Consider the following 9,207-nt stretch of genomic DNA (forward strand, 5'->3'; position numbering starts at 1 on the left):
GAGGTGGCTGTCAGATATTGAGGGATATTTCTTTACTTATTCTTGCTCAGCTGACTAGAAGATCAAGTGCGCTTTGAACCTTATTTAGTCTGGAGCGAAGGATTAGTGGAGATTGGTGACTAGCTCGTACACTCCATAGCAGAGGGTTATCGTGACTTAGGAGAAGTTATCCAAGATGTTCCGCTCGAAATATGTTCCATTAGTGGAGTGGGAGAGACTGAGGCAGGTGACTGAGTTGGTGATTGAGATCACCAAAATTTTTACAAAGAGAGCTATGTTTTGTCATGCGTTTGCTACTTCTGAGCAAGCTCAAATGACCCAACACTTGAGCATGCTCAAGACAGATATCCACTAGTTCGTATCCACACAACGCTGTGGTACACTAATGGAGTTGCAGGAGGCCTTTAGTAGGCGGGAGATCGAGATGAAGCTCTAGGTGAGAGAGAGGAGGCATGCTCTCGTTTAGACACAACATATGGCAAAGCAGTTCAATCCCGGTGATTCAAGGTCTAGAGGGCAGAGGGGTCGCACTTGTGCTAAGTGTGGCAAGGTTCATGAGGGTATTTATGGATCTTCATCTGGTTCCCACAAATGTGTTAAGGAGGGGCATTAAGCTAAGGACTTTCGTCAGCAGGATCCAATACCAAGCACAAGGATTTGCTATCACTGTGACCAGGTGGGCCATGTGAAGGCCCAATGCCCATTGCTTACTGCTAGACTGGGGTGGGCTCCAACGCTGGCTACTTAGTGGACTACTAATGGGAAGGGAGCCAGGGCAGGGCGGATCCCCCAAGGGCTCGAGGTTGTGCTTTTTAGCTCACGACAGAGGAGGCCATGGCAGCGCTATATGTCGTTACTGGTATGTTTCTATTTATCATTCTATCAATTGTTTTATGATATGCTTATCTTTATGTTTCTAATAGGTACCTTCTTATTGAATGCGTTCCATGCTCTTGTGTTATTCGACTCGGGGGAGAGTTGGTCCTTTGTGTCTTGGTATTTTAGTAGGGATTTTAATACAACCCTTAGCGAGTTGGAGTGTCCGTTGCGGGTTTCTATCGCCAACAAATGGGAATTCTGCATCCACAGTGTATTAGGGTTGTGTCTCAGAGATTTTCGGGGTGCCTTATTCGATTGATTTGATTCCTATTCCCTGGGGGTGTATGCATGATAGTGGTGATGGATTGGTTGAGAAGGTTTGGTGAAATGATTGACTGCAAGGGTCAGCGAGTAGTTGTTCGTACCCCAAGTGGAGGAGAACTGGTCATCTACGGAGAGAGTACCAGGGTTGGATCAGGGTTTTATTCGTCGAACAGGGCTCGACAGTATATATTCAACATGGGTGTGTGGGTTATCTTGCCTATGTGGTTGATACTCGGGTTGGGGAGCATGTCTCAGTTTCAGATGTGCCAGTTGTCAGGGAGTTTGCTGATGTGTTTCTGGTGGAATTACTTGGTTTGCCTCCCGAGAGGTAGGTTAAGTTAAGGATTGACCTATTTGCAGCTGCGTGTCACGGGACAACTCGATGACCGTGTTCCACTTAGTGTCACTTCGACTAAGTCAGGCTAGAACACTTCCTTGAGATGTATAAACGACTAAGTAAGCAAGAGAATAAGGCTTTCGAGTTTCTACAAACGAAAGAGAACTTCTATTATAAGAGCTCGAGAGAATACAAGGAAAATTTCCGATGGTTTGGAGCAAATGAGCTCCTCCCTATTTATACTTGTCCTTCCCCCTACTAAGGAAGTTTCTAGATATTACTACATTAGTCCTATATTCTTGTCTAATATAGACTATTCTACTAAGTTACATATATTTACAAGTCTTCATGAAATGTTTTAAATCATTCTTCGACGTGCTAGAGAAATCTAGGACATTCCAGGGTCTAATGTGCTATACTTGTAAGTTCTACCATTTTCTCAAGTACTCCGTAAGAGTCTAGAATCTCGATTGTGACACCCTCCCCCACCTAAGTTCTTGACGACCTCGTCAAGTCTTAGATATGTACTCCTCAATCTTGCTTCAGAACTGCCACTGATCTTGTTCTCGTTCCCAGCTAGACTCACTATCGGGTAGTCCCTTCCATCGAACATAATATTATATCCAATTGGGTGAGCCTCATTTACGAACTGTTCTATCTGCTAAGATTTTGTCCACCACCTTGTCATACAACACTACGTTTGCTACTGGGGCTCGATGTGATTTGCTCCTCGATGGATCTTCTTCATCACGATTGTAAGCTTTGAGGAGACTTACAGGGAATATTGGATGAATTTTTAGGTCAGATCATAATTCTAGCTTGTATGATCGGGTCCCAACCTTTTCGAGAACTTTGTATGGCCCCTCGTATCTTCGTGTTAAGCCTTTGTGTACCTGTCTGGTAGATTTGAACATCCTTTGTGGGAGCTTTAGCATTACCTCGTCCCCTACTATGAACTCTCTTAGCTGCCTCTTCTCGTCTGCCTATTTCTTCATTCGCTTGGCTGCCTTGTGCAAGTAAGACTTTGCTATGTCGAGTTCTTCGTTCCATCCTTTGACAAACTTGTATGCGGGTGGGCTTGATCCTTTGTAGCTGTTTGTTAGATCTTGGGGCGTCAATTGTTGTTGGCCCATAACAATCTCAAAAGGACTCTTCCCCGTAGCCTCACTTTGTTGTAAGTTATATGAAAATTGGTCCACATCAATTAGTTTGGCCCAATCCCGTTGGTTTGCACTGAGAAAGTGCCTCAAATAAATCTCGAGCAAGTAATTCACCCTCTCAGTCTGGCCATCGGTTTGAGGGTGGAAACTAGTCGAGAAGTGGAGTTCTGATCCCACTAGCTTAAATAGATCCCTCAAAAACTTCCTTGTAAAGCGGGGATCTTTGTCACTTATAATGTTTTGGGGAAGTCCCCAATATTTCACAACATGCTTGAAGATTAGTCGTCCAACTTCTTTAGCTGTGCAATCCCGAGGTGCGGGAATAAACATTCCATATTTTGGAGAATCGATCTACAGTCACCATTATAGATCCGCACCCTTCGGACGTGGGTAATGCTGAAATAAAATCCATCGATATGCTCTCCCATGATCTTTCGGAGATCGGTAATGGCTCCAGCAATCCTGCCAGTTTGGCCTGTTCGACCTTGTCTTGTTGAAAAATAAGGCAAGTCCTCAGATAGGCGTCTATGTCACTTCGCATATTGGGCCAATAATAGGATCGTTCTATGATTGCTTTCGTACGATGAGTACCTGGATGTCCAGCCCATTTGGAATCATGACATTCCTTTAAGACTTCTCTTCTCAAGTTGTTCCATCATGGGACATACATGCGATTGCTAACCGTAAATAATAATCCGTCTTCGACCCAAAATTTTCTTGTCTTGCCTTCCCTTTTCATTTCCATCAAGTTCTTCGTTAATGGATCGTGGTTTAGCCCTTCCTTGATTCGGTCAGCAAGATCACATGTTACTCTAGTGAGGGTTGCTAGTTCGTCCCTTCGACTCAGAGTGTCAGCAATTACGTCTGTTTTACCTGGCTTATACTCCACGACATAATCGAATTCTACTAAGAAATCTTGCCAACGAGCTTGCTTAGGGCTTAGTTTCTTCTGATTTTGGAAGTAACTAGTCGCCACATTGTCGGTTTGGATAACAAACCGACTCCCAAGCAAATACTGTCCCCATACTCGAAGGCAATGTATGATTTTTGTCATTTCCATGTCGTGTAACGGGTATCTCCGTTTCGTATCATTTAGTTTCCGACTTTCGTAGGCCACTGGAAGGTCATCTAGTAATAACACCCTCCAATCGCGATGTCTGACGCATCTGTTTGCACCTGGAATGGTTTCGTGTAGTCTTGTAGTTTCAAGTTTTGTTCCTCCGTGATAGCTTTCTTTAGAAGATCAAACTTCATTTGACACTTCCCAGTCCATTCCCACGAAACTTTCTTTTTTAGAAGGTCGTTGAAGGGAGTGGCTTTAGCTGAGTATCTGGATATAAATATTTGATAGTAGTTTATAACGCCTAAGAACAATCGTAGTTCAGAAACGTTCTTTGGCGACTCCTATTCTTGGATTGCTCGTATCTTGTTGATATCCATATGGATCTTTCCATCAAAAATCTTATGCCCTAGGAACATTACTTATGGCTGTGCAAAGGAGCACTTTTCTATCTTTATGTATAACTGGTTTTCCCTGAGTACTTGGAAGTGTAATCGCAAGTGTTCAATATGCTCTTTTAACGACTCTAAGTAAACTACTATGTCGTCTAAGTACACCACCACAAATTTGTCCAAGAATGGGTGGAATATCTTATTCATTAAAGTGCAGAATGTGACAGGGGCATTCGTCAATTCAAAAGGCATGACTAAGAATTCGTAGGAGCCATACCTTGTCACATACGTCGTCTTCGGTTCATCCCCTACTGCTATGCGTACTTGCCAATATCCTGACCTTAAGTCCAGCTTTGTGAACCATTGTGCACTCCCGAGTCGGTCGAATAGATCAGCTACCAGTGGGATCGAGTACTTGTTCTTTATCGTTACTTTGTTCAGTTTCCGGTAGTCTATGCACATTCTTAAACTTCCATCATGCTTTTTCTGGAACAAGACTAGGGCACCAAATGGGGCCTTTGAAAGGCGGATAAATCCGGAATCTAGTAGCTCTTTCAATTGTCTTCTTAGCTCTTCCAACTCAGACGGAGCCATTCTATAAGGACACATTGCTGGTGGCTTAGCTTCGGGCTCAACTTCTGTCTCGTGATCCACTTCCCTTCTCGATGGTAACTTCTTTGGCAACTCTGGCGGCATCACGTCCTTGAATTCTTCAAGTACTTTTTTCATAGTCTTTGGCATTTCTTCGTTGGGTTGAATGGTTTCTTCTTTTAACGTTGTTAAGTACGTCATTTCTCCCTTCTTTATTCCCTTGTTGAGTTCCATGGCCGATAAGATCTGGGACTCTGTTTTGCTTCTTTTCAAGGGTACGATGTGTATCGTTGAATCCTTGGTGATACGCATGGTTTGATCTTCGAACGAGAAAGGGCATACTTGGTCGAAGAACTCCATCCCCAATACCATGCAAAAATCATCCATAGGTACCACGGTTAGATCGATAGGACCATTCCATCCTCCGATCTCGACAATTACTCCATAAGCGACTACAAGGATAGCCTCGGAAGGAGAGTTGATAGCTTTCAACCAGTCAATTTCCTTGGTGTATTGAATGTTCATCTTTTCAGCTTCATTTTTAGAAAGGAAATTATGGGACGCACCTATGTCTACTAAGGCTTTAGTGACTCTGTAGTTTGTACTAACTTTCACACACATGAGTCCTATTTCTTTCTTGGTGTGGGCCTCTTCTTTTGCCACCGAATTGAGGCGTCACATGGAGCCTAGTTGTGCCTCGTCTCTTTCTTCTGACCATTGCATTGAAACTTTTCCTCTTGGGACAATCTTTGATTAGGTGAGGGCCGTCACATAAGTAGCACTTGACTTCCCTTCGAGGTCCCCCTTCAATCGCCTTCCCCTTGAAAGTTGATGGTCTTGTAGCGGGTTTATTGTCCTTCTATTACGGCCTTGTTGTTGGTCTCTCTCCCCCACTAGGTTTCCTAATTGGGGTATCTCTTCGGAACTCCATAAGGTCTTCCGCTACTGCTATAGCTTCGTCCACATCTTGGACATTCCTCCTATTGAGCTCGTTATAAGCCCAAGAATTTAGTATGTCTTGGAAGTAAAATAACTTGTCTTTCTCTTGTAAATCGGGTAACTCCAGAATCAAGGCGGTGAACTCTGCTACATAATCTTTAATAGACCCGACATGTTTTAATCCTCGGAGTTTCTTCATGGCAATGTCTTCAACATTATGGGGGCATAATTGTTTCTTGAGTTGTCTCTTAAACTCGTGCCAAGTGTCTATGACATATAAGCCTTTTTCAATGTCGTCGTGCTTCCGCCTCCACCATAGTGCCACATTTTCACTAAAGTACAAAACGGTCGTGTCTATTTTGTACTTGTCATCCTTTACTCCAATAGCATTGAAATAACATTCTAGTGACCAGAAAAATTCCTCGAGTAGTTTAGGATCACGCTTACCTCCATATTTCTAGGGCTTAGGTGCTTCTGTGTGTGGCGTCATCTTCGTAATAGATCCTCCGGCTATTGCTGCTTTGCATAGCTTCACCTCATCTTCTAGCATGATTATTTTCTCACGGAACTCATTCCGCAAGGTGTTGAAAAGTCCAAGGACTTCTTCCTTGAGGACACTGATGGTCTCCTTTAATCCATCGCTCGTCTCACTTATCTCTGCAACGAACTGATCGACGGTATCCTTCCATTCAAGGATCTCACCGACGTTATTATCTGTCCTTGTAAGCTTGTTTTCTAAGCTTGCCAAGGCATCTATCGATTGGTACCTCTTCTTGAACTTTCTTCATCTCTCCTCGATGACAGGGGGTAGGTTTGATACTTCACTCCTTCCTCCTTCCATAGCCACGATCTCTTGCTTGTATGAACCTGCTCTGATACCACGTGTCATGGGACGACTCGATCACCGTGTGCCACGTAGTGTCACTTCGACTAAGTCAGGCTATAACAGTTCCTTGAGATGTATAAACTACTAAGTAAGTAAGAGAATAAGGCTTTCGAGTTTCTACAAACGAAAGAGAACTCTTATTATAAGAGCTCGAGAGAATACAAGGAAACTTTTTGATGGTTTGGAGCAAATGAGATCTTCCCTATTTATACTTGTCCTTCCCGTACTAAGAAAGTTTGTAGATATTACTACATTAGTCCTATATTCTTGACTAATCTAGACTATTATACTAAGTTACATATATTTATAAGTCTTCATGAAATGTTCTAAATCATTCTGCGATGTGCTAGAGAAATGTAGGACGTTCCAGGGTCTAATGGGCTATACTTGTAAGTTCTACCATTTTCTCAAGTACTCCGGAAGAGTCTAGAATCTCGATCGCGACATGCGGCTCCGATTTCCATGGCGTCGTACTGTGGGGGCACCGATATTGTTCGTCAAGAAGAAGGATGGTTCACACCAATTGTGCATTGATTACCAGGAATTGAAGAAATTGACAGTGAATAATTGTTATCCCCTTCCGCGGATTGAAGACCTCTTTGATTAGTTGGAGGGTGCATCTTTGCTCTTCAAGATTAATCTGCGGTCCAGGTATCATCAGCTGATGGTGAGAGAGGAGGATGTGGAGAATACAACATTTTAGACTCATTATGGGCATTATGACTCTGTGGCGATGCCATTTGGGCTCACTAATGCGCCAGAAATGTTTATGGATTTGATAAATCGATTATGCAGACTGATGCTTGATCAATTAGTTTTTGTTTTTATTGATGATATCTTGGTGTATTTCAAGACTAGAGATCAAATTAAGGAGCACCTTCGAGAGCTTTTGGGAGTGTTGAGGTGAGAATGGATGTATGCCAAGTTCTTGAAGTGTGAATTTTCGTTACAAGAGGTCCAGGACCTGGGGCATCTTATTAACCAAAACGGGATTTTGGTCGATTTGGCCAAGATTAAGGTCATAATGCAGTGGGAGGTTTTGAAATCTCCCTCAGAGATCAGGAGTTTCTTGGGTTTGGCGGGATATTATCATAGGTTTATCCAGGATTTCTCCAAGATTGTTGTACCCTCACTCATCTGACGAAGAAGGGGGTGGATTTCCGATGGGGCCCTGAGTAGCAGACGACATTTGAGAAACTACGATAGAGGTTATGTGAGGCTGTGATGTTGACCTTTCCGGAGGGTGTCGAGGATTTCAGAGGTTTTGTGATGTATCCATCACTGGTTTGGGGGCGGTTCTTATGCAGAGGGGACGAGTGACTGTGTATGCTTCTCGGTAGCTGAAGTCGTATGAGGCATGTTATCCTACTCATGACCTGGAGTTGGGGCAGTGGTGCTTGCCCTCTAGATTTAGAGACATTATCTATATGGGGTCCGTTGTACCGTTTACACGGATCATAAGAGTTTGCGATATCTTATGGACTGGCCGAACTTGAACATAAGGTAGTGCAGGTTGCTTGACGTGGTCAAGGGTTATGACTACGAGATACTTTACCATCCGGGTAAAGCGAATGTGGTCGCGGATGCTTTGAGCCGCAAGTCAGCGGGATCTTCAGCTAGGGATATGTGTATGAGGATATCCATTGATTCTCTACTTTTGAATTTGATCAGAGGGGCATAGGTAGAAGGATTCAAGAAGGATAACCGGAAACAGGAGAGGAACATGGGCGAGATCAGAGATATTGTATCCACAACACTTTCCATGTTTCACAATTATGGAAGTGCATGTTGGACGATGAGGCAGTGGTCCCTTTGGATGACATTAAGGTCGATGAGCACCTGAATTATATTGAGAGGCCAGTAGCAATAGTGAGAGAAAGATGAAGGTCTTGGGCAACACAGAGATACATTTGGTAAAGTTTCAGTGACAACATCGGAGAGGCTCCGAGTGGACCTGGGAGTCGGAGGCGAAGATGGTAGGCGTACTCAGACTTACGCTCAACGTACTCTTTTTAGTGCCATTGTGTACGGTGTATGAGTTGGGAACGCCCCACACACTTCACATACAACCAACCCAACCCATTAAGCACTTAATCGGTTAAGCCATCAAGCCAAACTATCAGATTTGATCCTAAATGGTGACTTAACACGTAAAGTTGGCAGCTTTATTCCCATGCATGACCTAATGGGACCCAAAACTCAAAAAGAACCATATTAAGGATCCTAACCCATGCATGGACCAATCTAACTCATAAACGTTGCATTTTTATGGACAAAGGACCTTAAAAGGTGCTAAGATCTAACATCCATGGCTTTTGGAGTAGACCATAATCTTCAATATGGCCTAAAGGACCAAAAAAAAATGCACAAATAACACCCTAAATTGGATCTAGCATAAGGAACCATCAAGTTGAGAGCTTTTTTTTTACCTCAAATGGCTTACTAAGATGAAGATGACTCTGAATCTACAAGATTAAGCCACTCCTAAGCATCCTCCAAGTGTTCTTCTTCTTCTACCTCACCAAAAACACTACCAAAACTCCCTTCCAAGCTTAAACCTCACTAATGACAATTTGGGTTTTGATCATAAGGTATTGGGAGATGGAGGGTGTTCATTAGGAGGTCCAAGGGGTGTCTTAAGTTGTTTAAATAGGACACGAACCCTAAAAATTAGGGTTTGCCCTGGCATTGCGTACGCC

Source organism: Lactuca serriola, chromosome 4, assembly GCF_051521515.1.
Source record: "Lactuca serriola cultivar US96UC23 chromosome 4, Lser_US96UC23_V15, whole genome shotgun sequence".
NCBI classification, from domain to species: domain Eukaryota; kingdom Viridiplantae; phylum Streptophyta; class Magnoliopsida; order Asterales; family Asteraceae; genus Lactuca; species Lactuca serriola.